Source organism: Tachypleus tridentatus, chromosome 8 (genome assembly GCF_004210375.1).
Source record: "Tachypleus tridentatus isolate NWPU-2018 chromosome 8, ASM421037v1, whole genome shotgun sequence".
Classification (NCBI taxonomy): Eukaryota; Metazoa; Arthropoda; class Merostomata; order Xiphosura; family Limulidae; genus Tachypleus; species Tachypleus tridentatus.
The window spans coordinates 34547157-34564694 of NC_134832.1; the positions used below are offsets into that span (position 1 = coordinate 34547157).

The following is a 17538-nucleotide window of genomic DNA, read 5'->3' on the forward strand; positions in this document are numbered from 1 at the left end:
ACCAGTAAAGGAAAATACATATAGAAAAACTAACTGGACTATCCAAAACTTGCCAAACCTTATAATGTTACAGAATCTGTGCTAGCAAGTGAGATTATTTTTTAATGTTTTATGTTGCACAATTTTTGCATCTGCATCATCTCAGTAAATGCATGACAATATTTTGAAGTAGTCTTACATGTTGTCACTATTGTTTAGAAAGACAGAAACAGTCATGATTAGATAAGTTTTATATGAATAATATTTTATACATTGTCAAAGAATAAAAGATGTGAAAGTGATAATCCAGAATCTCACTTTGAGGTTGCCTCTACAAATATTCCCTCATATTATATTATAGCTTTTGTACAAACATTTTCTTAAAGAACATCCGTTGTAAATATAATAATACAGAAATTCATTTACAAATTGTACAAATTCTCTACTGTTATATCTGTTCTAGTTTTTATTTAAGAACTTCTTACATGACAGTAGTTGTAACTATGTAATATGTTATTCCATTAACTCAGAAATGCATGTAGCATAATAGGTACCCTCTACAAATGTTATCTGACATTTTATGTGGGCCCGGCATGGCCAAGCGTGTTAAGGCGTTCGACTCGTAATCCGAGGGTCGCGGGTTTGAATCCCGGTCGCACCAAACATGCTCTCCCTCCCAACCGTGGGGCGTTATAATGTGACGGTCAATCTCACTATTCATTGGTAAAGAGTAGCCCAAGAGTTGTCAATGGGTTGTGATGACTAGCTGCCTTCCTTCTAGTCTTAAACTGCTAAATTAGGGACGGCTAGCGCAGATAGCCCTCGAGTAGCTTTGCGCAAAATTAAAAAACTAAACAAACAAACATTTTATGTGTTGTAGTTTTTGCACAAATACTTATAAAGCAACCCGGGTTTAAAGTATAATTCAAAAAATTAATTTAGTTTGATCAAAATACTGGAAGTATAATCTTGTCCATGGTAATCCTGAAAACTTAATTTCACATTTTGTATATACTTCAAAATCACAAATTTGCCTACTATAACAGAATAATTGTCCTTGGATTTGGTAACAGTACTCATTACCATTGGATAAATTCAGGGAAACCATTATACTTATTAGGATAAGGACTGGTACTGCCACTAACAGGTTTATTCTTTGCATTATAAAGACATTTATCCTCTACAATCAACTTATGATTAATTCTCCCGTAAGGATATGCAGGAACATTAAGATATTCAGGTTACACAAATATTACACACTCTTTCACAATATTGCCCATTAGCTTTTCGTATTGCTGTGTTGCAATACTTTCACAAGTATTTCAATGACTGATTGATGCAGATGTTACTTGATTTGTAAACATGTACCCTTTTGTAATGAATCCGTGTTTGTATCATCAGTTGCCTTACAAATTCTGTCAAAGTTAAACGATCGAAATCTTTTCAGTCTCTCTATTTGTCTCAACTGGTCATTGACCTGCCAGCTTTTACGAGATTATAATTTTTGCATTCTTCCATATTAATCTGAGTCACTGTGAGATATTTCAAAAGGTATTCCGATGTACTTGTAAGAGCAGTAATCATGATTAATACAGATTGCAAATGGATTGATAGGTGCGACCAGCTATTAAATATAAGGTGTCTTGTGTGAAAAAGTGACAACCACTTTTCTCACAAAATAATTATACTCCACATGTTTCCTGAAACAAGACTCTCGATGGTCGCACTTCAAACTGATATAACCCGCAGTATATCAGAGACCTAGTTGACCCGTTTTAACTGGTGATTCAGTAAAATGTTTAGCTTCCCTGTGCAAATTACTCAGATCTTAATTCTTCTTTCTTTAAAAAAATGTACCAAACAAAATAACAGGTGCATAATATGTTTACAATGAACATCGATGCCACTTTCAACTTCAAATCTACTTTAATGCTTCTTTAATGTTGTCATAAATGTTAGTTTTAAAATTTATATTGTAAAACATACTTCTATCCATTTATACACCACACATTTCTCTTATAAATGTATTGCCATCTTGTTGAACCCATCTCGTATAACGAAAAGGTTTGAATTGCACAATCTGCTGTTTCTTCCTAATGCCTTGTCAAACTGCAATACATACAAATGTAATGTTTCTCAGACAAATTTAGAATCTGCAGTTATAAAACAAGTATGGACTGAGTAGCAACAAGAACACCTTATGAAATTTCTCAATAACAATAGATACAGATCTATAAATTGTTGCTTACTATAATATTATTCACTTCACAATCCTTAAACAAAATTATCAAACTGTTTCATCTATAACTTTGATCATAGTATAAGTGAATTTTTAGACATGACAACATACAAAAAAAAATTGAAGATAAACAGGCTCTCATATTATAGGCCTGCTATGCCAAATGTTAATGTAAATAAAATACATATAACATGAAGGGTTGTTATTGCTCCAGTATTCGGGTCTTTGTATATTTCCATTTGGGGTTACTACTGCATCATTAACTCTATACATCCCAACATTAACTTCACATGTGAACAGGAAGAAAGCAATCAAATATCATTTCTTAACCTCAAAATTACAAGAACTGACACACAATTCAAAACAGAAATCCACCGAAAAATCACCCATACTGGACTATACATTCCTTGGGACTCAGCACATGAAACAAAACAAAAACTCAACATATTAAGAAACCAAATAAACACAGCCATAAAACTATGCTCACCAGATAAAATTAACGATGAATTAGACAAAATAAAACAATACTTCATCAACATCAATAAGTTTCCTCCACAAACCGTAGAAAACATTATACGCACACACCTAGACAGAAAGCAAAATCAACCAACTAAAGTAAATACATCTCACGAATCAAAAAACCACGAAACCATATACTGCTGTATACCATATATTCCTGACATCAGCAAACAAATAACCAACATTTGGCAAAAATTAGTAACAAAATATGACATTCCAGTTAATACCAAATTTATTCAAAAACCAGGCACAAAACTGAAGTCTATACTATGTAAAAACTACACTGACAAACACCACAGCAACATTATTTATAAAATACAATGTGATAACTGCCACGACTTCTATATTGGAGAAACAAGTAGAAAAATGGAAACCAGATTCAAAGAACATAAAAAGTCACCTTCACACGTTTTCGAACACTGCAAGTCAAATAAACACAACATAACCATAGAAAACACTCAAATACTAAATAAAGAAACAAACATAAACAAACGCAAAATTAAAGAAGCCTTACTTATACGACAACTTAAACCCAAAATAAACTAATATAAAGGAACGACTTTATACCTATATTAATATAATAAAATAAATAAAATTATATATTCAAACATCTAATACCGCCCTCTACATTTCGACACACAGTTACACAACCCCTTTCAAACATGTGGTCAGCTTCCGGTCAGTTACCTCTTTCTTTGTGAACCTGACGATGACTGAAGAAGGTCGAAACGTTGTTCGCTCTTCTATGTAAAATATTTTCTCAACCCAAACGAGCCGTTTTTGCATATAAATTTCTCAACAAGTGGGTTTCTCGACATCACTAATTATTATTATTATTTTCATTTAATAGCCACAAGTGTAGAGTTTTATTTAACAATTTAAAACACAGTTTCTACCAACAAATCGATTCCATGGACAAGTGTTGACCGTTCCTAATTGTAAAGTGATAGATTAGAAGAAAATCAGGTAATCAACACTTCCTACCGCCAACTCTTCACCAATTAAAAATGGAATTGACCATCAGATTATAACGCCACCATGGAAGAAAGAGAAAGCACGATCAGTGAAAGGATTCGAACTCGTAAACAGCATATTGCGAATTAATGTGTTAACACCAATTTAAACAACACCATTACACTTATAATTTTGGTATAAAATGTCAACAACAAATAAATTGTTATTAAAGTATTCAAACGTATTAAATACTATATCAAATATAAATTAAGTTCCATCAAATAACCAATATTATTTACGGTTCAATATGAATGCGAAATTTTTGTTTCTGATTATTAGTGGGTTTAAAATTTTAGTATCAAATACCCCAATTAGCATGATGTATTATTGAGAAAGACTGGAATCATTATGAAATCGTAAAGCAATTATTTTCATTCGTAACATGACGTTTTACACTTAGCTAAAATCCTATAGAGTGAATAAGTATTAAAATGTATTTGCTTTCTTGATATTGCATTTTTATTGAATAAAATACTGAATTTGTCGAAATTTTGTGATATTATGATTTGTGTGTACATTTTTATGTTTTGCAAATGGGTTGGCCCCCCGCTAGTACAGTGGTAAGTCTACGGATTTACAACGCTAAAATCAGGGCTTCGATTCCCCTCGGTGGGCTCAGCAGATAGCCCAATGTTACTTTGCTATAAGAAAAAAACAAACAAACCAAATGGATTGAAAATTTCTAAGATACACATCTTTACGTAACCCTTTAGAGGAACACCGCTATATAACTGCTACGACCTTGTATTATTATTTTCTGATGCTACAGAATCTTTACCCCTCTCCCTCTACTTAACCAAATCGTGCTAAGTTGAATGTTCCCCATTGGGTAAGCAATAAGCTAACAAACTTGGAATGATAAAATATAGGGTTCAATTCCCTGCGATATGCAGATTGCAGATTGTCTACTGTGTTGTTTTCAGCCAAAATAACAACATCACGCTATTGGTTAGCTCTTCTGTGGCTCATCACTAAGTCTTTGGAGATATAACCCTAAAACTGTAGTTCGATACCCGAGATGAGTATACCACAGATAACCCATTGTTGATTTCTGTGTTTAATAATAAACAAAGCCAAGTAAAAACATTAGTGGAGCTGATGAACTGGGTTTGACTCCATGCGATACCACAAAATATTCTCTACGTTTATAATTATCAGAGCTATTGTAAATTCTTTAACATGTAGAGTGAGCTTTACTACCTTTGATAATCAGAGTCCCCTGATGGTACAGCGGTAAGCCTACGGATTTACAACGCTAAAATCAGAGGTTCGATTCCCCTCGATAGACTCAGTAGATAGCCCTATGTGGCTCTGCTATAAGAAAACACACACACACACATTGATCTTTAGGCCCCGCAGTTGCAGTGTCTCTGTGTACTCACACCACTAAAAAAACTAGTTTCTATACCCTTGGTGGGCAGAATACAGATAGTCCATCCTGTAGCTTTGTGCTTAATTCTAAACAAACAAACTGATCAGTAGTTCAAAAGTAGAAGCAACGACATATTCCTTTAATAATTTTGTCATAAATACAAAATACAATCAATATAATATAATAGTTCACTGTCGCCCCCTTGTATCCCCCGCTGATACAGCGGTAAGTCTATGTATTTACAAGGCTAAAATCAGGGGTTCGATTCCCCTCGGTGGACTCAGCAGATAGCCCTATGTAGCTTTGCTATAAGAAAAACACAAACACACACGCCTCTTCTGCTTCAGCAAAACGTTCTGTATGTATATTCTATCCTTTTTTTCAATAAACTCGAAGCTCGGCATGGCCAAGTAGTTAAGACACTTGACTAGTAATCCCAGCATCGAAGGTTTGAATCCTAGTCACACCAAACATGCTCGCCCTTTCAGCCGTGTGGGGTGTTATTATGTGACGTTCAATCTACCGATTGGTTGGTAAAAAGAGTAACTGAAGAGTTCGCGGTGATGACTAGGTATCTTCCTTCTAGTCTTACACAGTTAAATTAGGCACGGCTAGCGCAGATAGCCCTCGTGTAGGTTTGCGCGAAATTCAAAACAAACAATCAATAAATTCGGTGTTATATACTATTCCAAAAATTGCCTCTTTAGCTAATAAGAGTAAAATTTAATGAATGTTATTTTGATATTCATACTGCAAAAGCATTAGATATATAATACTAGTTTTGCAAATACACATTTCAGTTATTAAATACTAGCTGGAATACCCGTTCGAAGTTATGTAAATAAAGGTTATCTCAGGACATAGTTACATGGATATATAACACACAACAGACAGTACTTCTTGATGGAGGTTATGTAAATTCATGATTAATAAAAGATTGTCTTAGGATGTGAAAAATTGCTTCCATTATTTGTAATTGTAAAAAATATAATTAAAAAATGTCCATAAAAACTACAAAACCTCAAATTTGCATGTAAACCACCAATTTTGATGAAGATTCATGCACACCATGCGAAGTAATTACAAAGGCGTACAACAGATAGTACCATTATGTTTATATATTTTTTATAGTTATTGTAGTCTAGCTCAACTAGTGATTTTGTACATTAGATTGTTTGTTTTGTTTGTTTTGAATTTCGCACAAAGCTACTCGAGGGCTATCTGTGCTAGCCGTCCCTAATTTAGCAGTGTAAGACTAGAGGGAAGGCAGCTAGTCATCACCACCCACCGCCAACTCTTGGGCTATTCTTTTACCAACGAATAGTGGGATTGACCGTCACATTATACGTCCTCACGGCTGGGAGGGCGAGCATGTTTAGCGCGACGCGGGCGCGAACCCGCGACCCTCGGATTACAAGTCGCACACCTTACGCGCTTGGCCATGCCAGGCCTTGTACATTAGAAAATAGGCTTTTGACTTCATTATTAATCGAAGGTATCAAGTAAAATTACTGATGATCTATGAACCAAAACATGATAATGTTAGTTTAATTTTACTAAACTAAGACCAAAACAAAATATAGAACGAAATAGTTTCGACCTTACATCATTTAAAAGGAAAACAGAAAGTCTACTATGTATCTTGTTAATTGTTTGTTTGTTTTTTAATTGCGCACAAAGTTACTCGAGGGCTATCTGTGCTAGCCGTCCTAATTTAGCAGTGTAAGACTAGAGGGAAGGCAGATAGTCATCACCACCCACCGCCAACTCTTGGGCTACTCTTTTACCAACGAATAGTAGGATTGATCATACATTATAACGCCCGCACGGCTGAAAGGGCGAGCATGTTTGGCGCGACGGGGATGCGAACCCGCGACCCTCAGATTATAACTCGCACGCCTTAACAAGCTTGGTCATGCCGAGCCTATCTTGTTAATGATTTCAACAGTTATTTGGTTTACCGCGTGACTAATACATCTCAAGAGGGTTTATTTTGCATCAACGTAATAAAGAAGCGTTACACCTCAGTGTTTTAGCGGTAATATTGATGGCTTATAACATAATAATCGAAGTAGTGTAGTTTTACGCTTAAAATCAAACAAACAAGAAGCATGTCAAGGATGAATTCAGTTTAACGGGAAATGACAATCACGTATTCCGGATGTTAATGCAATATCTGATGTTTTGCAACAAAGTTGTTCTAAGAAGACACAGGTTGCTCTTAAACATGAACAACTGTCAGAAATATAAATAAAGGATTATTTGTTTGTTTTGAAAACAAAGCTGCATTGATTTATCTGTTGTAGCCACCGCAGGAAATCGAAACCCACATTTTATCGTTGTAAGACCATGAACTTACTGCCGTCCTACTGAGAGACTTAGTTGTATCTTACAAAGAAATGAAGGAAACGGATGTGAGTTTAAATGGCAGAATAATCTTTTGTTAACTGAATCACGTTTTTCTTGAGCTGAATTTAAACATTAAACATATATTAATAAGACAGTGCAATCAAATTAAACACATTTATTGTTTTAGATATTGTTAAATAAATAAAAATTGTGATTTATAAACATTGTATATAGATGTACAAATATCATTGGCTGTTCGCGATAGTTGGTTATCGCAAGAATGATGAAATAGGTATGAATTTTTTTTTTGGATGGTGACCTAGCTTTAAAAGGTAAGACCTTAGATTTAACAGTGCCCTGAAATATGGTTGTAATGATCCTCGTGTCTAAATAAATAACAATAACTAAATATATTAAAACATAAAATGTTTGAGTGTATGAAAACAATTAAATAATAAAGGTTTGTTTCACATTTTTGCAAGCAAGTATTAAATACATACATGCAATGATACATACATCTTATAAGAAGTTGCCGCTTTTACAGTAAGGAATAATATTTTATAGCAGGTAAGAACTTTTATCACTAATGCAATAATTCAAAAGTTTTAGTGCTAGAGAAGGTTCTAATATTCAAATCAACATTCAACAGCATTCAAATACTGACCTTAACTCAAAATACAACAAGAATTTTAGCACACTACTGTAAATACTACTAAAATAAAAACTGATACTTTCAAACATTACAATTTTTTTCATACAAACCAATTGAAATCACCAAAGATCTAGGGTTTACCGAAAGTTCATAAACACCAAATAACCATAGACCTATTTATTTCTATCCACCTAAACTACACCCTTGATAAATACTTCAACTGGAATTCGTCCCCCACTAGTATAGTGATATGTCTACGGATTTACAACGCTAAAATGAGGGTTTGGATTCCCTTATTGTAATAAACCTATTTCCTGAAGTCTCTTGCTATGAAGTCTCTTACTGCTGAAATTATTTCACAGCATCCTAGAAAAGACAATCAACATAAAACAGGAACACCTGTGAGAACTGTTACAACGAGCTACATTTACTTCCGTTCAATAGAGAAATTCGCACCACATTTAGTTACGGGCTTCTGATAAGAAATACATGATCGGGTATAGTGGCCGCTTTTTCTTACGTCGCATAGAACAATATATCATTGATACTTTATTACATAAATTTGTATTTTGGCTTAGATACGTAGATGACGTTTTTGTGGCTTTACTTGTCATAGTGAATAAATAAAATTACTTCAACACATAAATAACCTTCACAAATACATACAATTCACAGTTGAAAATGGATATCACTATGCAATATTATTTCTTAAACGTTAACATTACACGACCCCCAAAGGTTTCACCATTAACGTTCATTTAAAACACACACACGCAGTGGAAATAACATAAACTTTTTTTCTAATTATGCAATCTACCAGAAGATAGGGACTCTAAAAAGCCTCCTAAATTCAGCACGCATTTTATGCACCACAAAAAACACTGATAAAGAAGTTGCAAGCTCACCTTAATGATTTACTAACATAAATCTTTTCTACTAAAGTAGTTTCGCAGACTATTAACAGATTGAATATAACAATTACAAGAAGCCATTAATAAACAAATAAAATATAATAAACCCCCGCATACAGAAAATACAGGGTATCCGAAAATGAATATGCCAAAAATAAAGTTGAATAATTTTATTTTCATTTGAGATAAGAACAAAATTTCATTATAAATACAAGTAGTAAGTTTTGTTTTCATGTATTAATTTTTTTTTTTTGTTGTCAAACAAACTGTTAATATTAATGGAAATTTATTTCTACACATACTACAAGAGTTCTTCATTTATATCTACACATACTACAAGAGTTCTTCATTTGTATCTACACATACTACAAGAGTTCTTCATTTATATCTACACATACTACAAGAGTTCTTCATTTATATCTACACATACTACAAGAGTTCTTCATTTGTATCTACACATACTACAAGAGTTCTTCATTTCACGACTACGAGAAACTCCTGGCTTGTTACAAAGAGCTTTTTCCCAATAGGATGGAACACCGCCCCACTTTACTGGAATTGGTAAAGTTTATAAACCAAACTTCTTTAGAGCATCAAATTGGTAAGGAAGGACCGATAAAATATTGAAACATTTGCCCGATTTAACATCTTTAAATTTTCATTTCTGGGGCTTCTTGAAAATAAGTCTACTATAACAAACCAAGAGAACTTGAAGAACTGAAACAATACTATCTCATTTATCGCTGCTGCTGTGTTAGAAAACGTTTCCTTAGAATTTGAACATAGAACTAGATTAATTATAGAAAATGATGAAAACCATGTAGGAGCCCACTAATTACTAAAACCAAAACTTACAAGCCTATTACTTGTTTTTATACTCAATTTTTGTTCTTTTCTCAACTAACAATACATTTATTCAACTTTTTCTTGATATATTTGTTTCTGGGAAACATGTGTTAGCACATCTTACTGAGAGAGTCGGAAAATACTACTACATGAATGTAAACTCCGCACAACGACTACATACGTTTTTATCCGTTTACTCGTGATATTGTTGATGCAGATCAAATTAAGTAACTTCCATGCTCAACCAAAAATGAGCATTACTTATTACAAACTTTAGCAAATAAGACCATTAGAAAACCAGTAGACATAAAATTTGTAATAAAAATTATTATTTCTACGGAGCTATTTTTCTTCACATTTCTCTTAACTTGTCCATTGCAGATTCAGATTTAGTGCAGTATAAAAATAGCAATTTATGACAATTTTAGGTTTATTGGTTTTTAATACTTCGCCAGTTTTCTGTGTTTAGACTGTAACTTTAAATTAAAGGCCTCTTAAACTCACTTGGTAAGTGAAAACAATTTTAATACGCATAATAGCTCAAACACCAAGAGAAGAAAAAGCTATTTTACGCTATTTTCACAGATGATACCTTTAAACTTATCTTTGTTTGTGTCATTTTATTTTTACAAAAAGGCATCGTAAAAACGGAAAGGAATTTTATTGTTTCTTATGAGTGAAAAAAATCTACATTAGATAATTGTAATGGTGTTTGAGAAACACAGCAAAAAATAAAATTTGTATAAAACTGCAAAATTGTGTATACGAAAAAGGTTAACTTGCATAATGACTTCCAAACGAAAGTGAAAACAAGAGCAACATGGGAATCAAAAATCTATTTTGTGTTACTTTATGTATCACTAGCTTGAATATCCGTCTCCTGGTTGAAAGTTATGTAAATTCATGATTAATAAAAGGTTATCGTAAGACAAGAAAACTTGCTTCTCTTATACATAATTGTAAATAATGCAAAAACGCCCATAAAAACTGCAAAACATAAAATGTGAAACCCTAAGTTTGCATGTATCTCTGCATTTATCCAGAAAATATTCATTTTAAATTTGGTGAATATCTATCAACAGGGAGAGAAGTACTAATTTCGGTAAAAATCCATCTATATCCTGTGAAGTAGTTTCATGAACATGTAGCAGACAGTACTATTATATTTATAAAATACTTCTAAAGTGAGATAACTCGCATAAATGTTAAAACAGCATTTCATTCAAACGTTGAGCAGTGGGAACACTACCATTCAAGTTGACACTTCTACAATTATAAATGAACAAATCAGGAATGTAACTTACTGGCTATCATTTTTGGATAATTCCATTTCTAATTTTAATTCCAACACACGTTAACACGTTAATGCTCTAACTCTATTTTGAAGACATGAGAGAAACTGAAAAAAGTCTGATTTTTATTCTGGCCACGGATCAGGACTAATCTTAATAACAAGTTGATTGAAGTTCCTACTGCTCATGCGTCATAAGCCTAAAATTGCTTTAGTATTATCAAGTTAATCAGCATCCTGGAAATGCAATTTACTGATATATACTTTCATGTCTCCAGGAAATATACATGTTTACTTTAATACGAGTCGCCTTAATAGGGAAAAGTTCGTAGTTGTAGAAATAACTTTATATAAATTATAATATTCAGCAATGTATATTTAATAATATAACTAAATTTGAACTTTTAATAGTGCTAACGACAGCTATTGAGAAAGTCATATAAAAGAACAGCTTAGTACTTTAAGTCCTTTACGTCAAGCGTTAATAGTTTTTTAAAAAAGAGCAAATTTCAATTAATATGTTCATAATAAAAATTCTAACTTTATACAAGTAAAGTTATAACTATTATAAGTTGATAAGTTTAATATATAAATTTAATTTTAATCATTCCTGAATAAGAAAATTAAAACAATTGATATATATATATAAAATATATGTGGCTTTTATCGCTATTGCGTAAGAAAATTACTTGTTAAACAATAATAAAGCAAGAAGCAACTTACTGCAGACAGTTTTTTTAAAAAGCATATTACTAGCCTCACTAAACTATTGACTTAAATTAATGTTAGACTATGGTTTTGCTTTATCATAAAAACCAAAATTTATGCATGAAAAATACTGTATGTTCACGTCATATTTGCACTAGATATATGTTTATACATATATATAATTATATTATATCTTTAAATTGAAATATAAGTGCGTTTGTTTGAGTTACTATTCTCTTATCAGTTATAGTTGATGATTTTTAGTGCAAAGCTGCGGCTCCCCAGTGGCACAGCGGCATATCTGCAAACTTACGTTACTACAAACCGGGTTTTCGATACCCGTAGAGGTCTGAGCACAAACACCCCTTTATGTAGCTTTGTTCCCAATTCCAAACAAACAAGATTGTGGTAATATTTGACTTGCTACACATGTGTATGTGAATCAAATTCTAGTGATCCTCCTGTTAATGCACGTTTAACTTACCTAGAATTAATCACTAAACGAAATTATAGCAGAATAGACTACTAATACAATTTGATATCTAACCCAGAATTTGATTTTACATGTGAGTGTTGGTCTTGTTTTTTTTATTGTCTTTTGTGGTGTTATTCCTTGTCAGCAGTTCTTGCTCCTTTCTTTTATCTCTTTTTTTCTTGTATCTTTCGTGCAACTAGGTCCTAGCAGCATGGTCAAATCTACGTTGACAGTGGTTGACAAGCAAATACCAGGAAAAAAAATCCCATACACTGTGTGCAGTCCTTTTTTCATATTGCTGTGAGTATTTGAAGGTACGACTATTAGCTATAAGTTGATGGCAGGCTGACAATGAGTCTGGGACCTTTTCAGGAAACTGTTAACATTGATGGATCAAGAGCAAAATACAGTCACATTAAGGAGATGGTTATATTGAGTCGACAAACTTCAGCCATAGTACTTCAAGATCAGGGAGGCTTCTTTGCAAAGTTACAGCTATCTGCACGCAGCACGAAGGAATCCATGTTCTGGAAGATGCTGTTTATTTTTTCTGCATAGAAAAATACTGGCAGTAATAGAACCTATTCCACCCCAGTGGTACAAATGAATGGATTTGTCCTGCGCTGTATAGAAAGGAAGAGTTGACCAGTGCTAATAGGTGTCATGAACATAAAGCTAAAAGATTTTGACATTCCAGTTGCATGTGCTGTATCCTATATGAGATAATGAACGCTTTTCTTGGCATAGAACTGCTGACACTTATACCGCAGGAAAGAAAAATGTAGAAATAATGACGGTAAACCAGGACTTCAATTGAGGGAAGTGAACCGTAGCACCATACCTGTTATAAGAATGTTTTGTGAAAACGTTTCTGTTGTTACAAATTTTAATGAAAACTTTTCCGTTGTAGAATGCCTAAGGACATGTGTAAATTTAAAGATAAGGTATCACAATCTTACCAATTCATATCGTTTATGAAAGCCTACTTCATTGTAAGCCTTCTTTACGGCTTGTCATTCTTCTAAATTCAGTTACTTTCTGTATCAATATACACACGAAAAAGTGCAGAACATACCAAGGCTGAATAAATAAAAAGGTTCTATTAAAAGAAAATTGAGAAAGGAGTTAGTTTCATTAGAAAGCACAGACAGGGTGCTGCGTACAGCTTATAAAGTTGCAAAGAATGCTTATCCTTACTCTAACCATACCTTGGAAATTTAACTTCAAGTACTTAATTCATGAATTGTGTATAAGTAGAACCCTACATGGTTCATTCAACTGTCGTAAAATTTCCAATTAGATAGCAAAAGATATGAAGAAAAACTTATTTTTTGTAACATTCTTCTTGAATTTGGTTGAACTTGAGAAGTCAGGTATCGAAACTATATACAACACGCTGATATTTACGTTGACAACACACGGTTTGAGTAAAAATGTATTACAGCATAGACTTTGGTTCTTTTTTTAGTAATGTAAGATAAACATTCAAGTGTAACTCTGAAGCTGACAAAGGACTTTCCAAATCTTTTTGTCTAGCACTGTTTAGCACGTAGACTTGAATTAACTATAAGTGATGTTGTTCAAGAGGTAAGTGGTTGAATTACTTCAATTTTTCTTTTTCACGAGTTGTACAATGCATATCACTCTTCTAAAAAACATAAAAATGGAATAGAGCTAAATCAATGTTTTGCTGATCCTGATAATCCCTTTTCATCTAATAGAAACAAATTTTGACTCTAGATGGGTAACATCACGTCTACGCACTGTGAAAGCAGTGTGGCTCTTATATGCTGCCCTTCAGCAATACTGTGATTACAAAAACATACTCCTACATATGACAAAGATGTTTGAAGGTCTTGCATCAAGAATGAAGGCAACAAACTTAGTACTAAATTTGGGCTATTTATACCTACTATGACAGTCCTCTGGCTGCCCCCAGACCCTGCTTCTTTAGGGCCATTAAACTGAGCTCCATTTGATAATTTTACACAACTTAAGCCTTGGTGCACTCATCTCATCTCTTTGCTACCAGTGCAAATTAACTTGTTAAATAACTCTTAATATCATAAAGTAAAAAATAGAAATAAATAAATATCGGATCATATTTATTCTTTTTTAATGCCTAATGTAACTAATAAAAATTAGGTTTCACAAATGTTCAATAATAATAAATTGTTAATTAAAACAGTTTTATTGTCTTTGATTTTTAATATTAACCTCTAAATTTTAAATATTGAAAAATATGATAACAGTTAGAGCTATACCTCAGATCGAAGTGGTATCTTACATCCTTACAGCAAACACTGCCTCTGTAGTTTGATCTTGATCTTTTGTTTATTCGGTTGAAATTAAGCATAGAACTACACAATGGGTTATCTGTGCTCTGCTCACCAAGGGTATCGAAACCTGGTTTCTAGCGGTGTGAGTCCACAGACGTACCGCTGCGTCACTGAGGGACAATCTTAATCTAATAAAATTCTAATCCAATTCGATCAGTGGTAGTTACTTAGAATAAAATATCTTAAATACCCCGAAGGGATATGAAAGATAAGTAGATGCGACCAGAAATTTGTATTTCTCTCAACCCCACTTCATGAATTAGGATTGTATGGCACATGAATATGAAGACGTTTGGAATAACAGCAGTGGAGTTTTTAATTAGAAACATAGGCGTTTTATGCTAGATTTACTTGGCAGAACATCTCAAGATATCAGGAGAAGTTGATGGAAGAAAAAAACAAATTTTGGGATGTTGGTTAGTTTGACTTCATTTTAAAAAAATATACTAGCTCTGTGGATCGTTATAATAAATAAGTGTATTTATCGCTCATTACGTAGAATTATTTACCCATAAAGTGGTTTGTGAATTCATACGTATTAATATGTATATATTAATGATAATTTCCTATTATTCTTTAACAATTTTGCTACAATAAAAAAGTGAATACACAATGACCGGAAATCGTAGTTCTAATTTGCTGGGTCTCGTGTTGATTTACAATTCTAAAACGTGGTTCAACAGAGCACATATAGCCCAGTTCTGCAGGTTTTGTGCTAAGAAAACGAGCAGCTTACTTTTTGTTGATAATTGCACTTCTTACGATATGTTGTGCTGTTTTCATAATAAAGTGAAAACAAATTCGTGAAACAGTTCCATCAAAAACCATTCAAATATCATACATCAATAAAAATGTCCATTATAACCAACTAATGAAATTTGTAGCTAAATTCTGATGAAAGAAAAATCCTCAATATGGAAATATGTTTATGTAACAATTTCTCATGAATAATAGAATAAAAAGAAATATTAAACTATGGCTAAAAATTACTAACGTTTAACTATTGCACCAACCACTCTTTCTGTTAAGCTGTAAACAACATACTTCTAATTTTATTCAGTGTATCTTCACAAAACTTGGGAACTTTTTAGTAAACGTTACAAGTGATTTGATTTTGATGTTAATATTAATACTTTTACTTAAAATATTAAGTACAAAAGTAGAATGTTTTTAAACTATTATAATTTAATTAGTTTTTTTAACTAAGCTTTAAATTAGTTTAAATCTTTGTTAGATGATCCAGGCAAATTATTCAACTTGCCATCAGAACTAGTTAGCTTGATTAAGAATTCATTAAAATAGTTTTCTTTTCTTGAGGGGTTACTCATAATTAAACAATAAGTAACAGAGAAAAGTATTTACATTTTTTATATAGGGAGTGTGGCATATGAGTATGAATTTTTGTTTATATCTAAATAAAGAAAGGAGCTTGGATGTTATAAGTTTATATCACGGAAAAGTATTATTTATATCATTCAATAAATTGGTATCAGTATTTAGATAGTAACTTTTTGTTTTGAAGGAAGAGTGTTAAATTCACTTTTGACTTCTCCTCAACTTCTGTAGTGTCGTTTGTTTCAGTTACTGAATTACAAATTAACACGAGGGTCGGAGTTACATTTTAGCAGACACTTCGTCCGATCCTTTTCACAGGCCATGTCCATGTATAACATACTGTTAACATTTATGCCTGATGAACATTTCTCTAATATTAGGTCTGTGCAATGGTCCTGCACACTCACTGACAGTTCTGTAATCACTCGAGCACTTTTCACTAATTAACTTACTAGGAGTGTGTTTACATAGATATACCCTAATAATACACTCATAATATATTAATTTAATAATAGATTGTGATATCCAGCTAGAAAGTGGCTTATTTATTATAATTAATGTAGTTCTTTGATAAGGAGAGGTAAGGATAAGGAGAGTATGAGATATTTTGTAATTTCTGTTAGAAGATTATTTCTATACAGATATTTATGGAAGTAATTCATTGTCATACGCTGGAGTCTGTCAGATATGTAAGGATGGTTTAATATTTATGTATAAATTTGGCTTCATGAACCAGTTAATATTTTTCTCAAAAGTTTGTATTTTATTTATTGTGCTTATGATATAGTGCACCAGGCAAGACATGCATGTTCCAGTACTGTTCTGATATACGTTGATATACTGTTTTTGTATGGGTAATAGTGATTTTATGATTAATTTACCGATGAAAGGAGTGATAAGAAGTAGTGGATATATTAAGATAGGGTGTGACTTTTTAGTAGGTTCTATTTTATTTGTTAAACATTTTCGTGTGATATACTGTAAGAAAGTGAGGAGATAACTATTATTTTTTAATATGTTATGATTTTTTTAAAGTTCTGAGAAAAGACAGAAGTAGTCAGAATAGATATTATAGGCTCTGTTTAAAAGATTTAGAACAAAGTTATGTTTGGGATGAAACTGACGAAATGCGTGCGTAATAACCCATTAATTGTTTTCTTACAGTAAACAGATGTGAGAAAGAGATTGTTTATTTTGTTTATCAGAACGTCTAAGAAAGCTAAGTTATTGTTTTCTTCCATTTCACGTGTAAAGTTCATACATGGATGTCATGCATTTAGATATTCTAAAATTTTCTTCGCATAATCAGTGTTGTGAAAGAATAGAAAAGTATCATCAACGCACCTTCTGTGTAACACTCGTTTGCAATAAAGGGGCAGTTATCTATAAACAAATTATTTGAAACAATCGCACCTAGAAGTAACAGCATCGCAACGCAGTCTTTCAAATCATAAAAATGATTATTAAGTGATTGTCCTTGAGGGTCAATTTAAGAATTTGTTCGAGTAT

At 32.6% G+C, this 17538-nt stretch overlaps 1 pseudogene across 1 annotated transcript in view; it reads right to left on the reverse strand.

Annotated features, from left to right (window-relative positions):
• The window catches only part of LOC143222145 (chitin synthase chs-2-like), a 68823-nt pseudogene extending 57462 nt beyond the window's left edge, over positions 1-11361 (reverse strand). The window contains exon 1 of the transcript XR_013012039.1: positions 11186-11361. The product of XR_013012039.1 is annotated as a chitin synthase chs-2-like (transcript). The remainder of the gene's footprint in view (positions 1-11185) is intronic.
• Positions 11362-17538: the final 6177 nt, after the last annotated feature.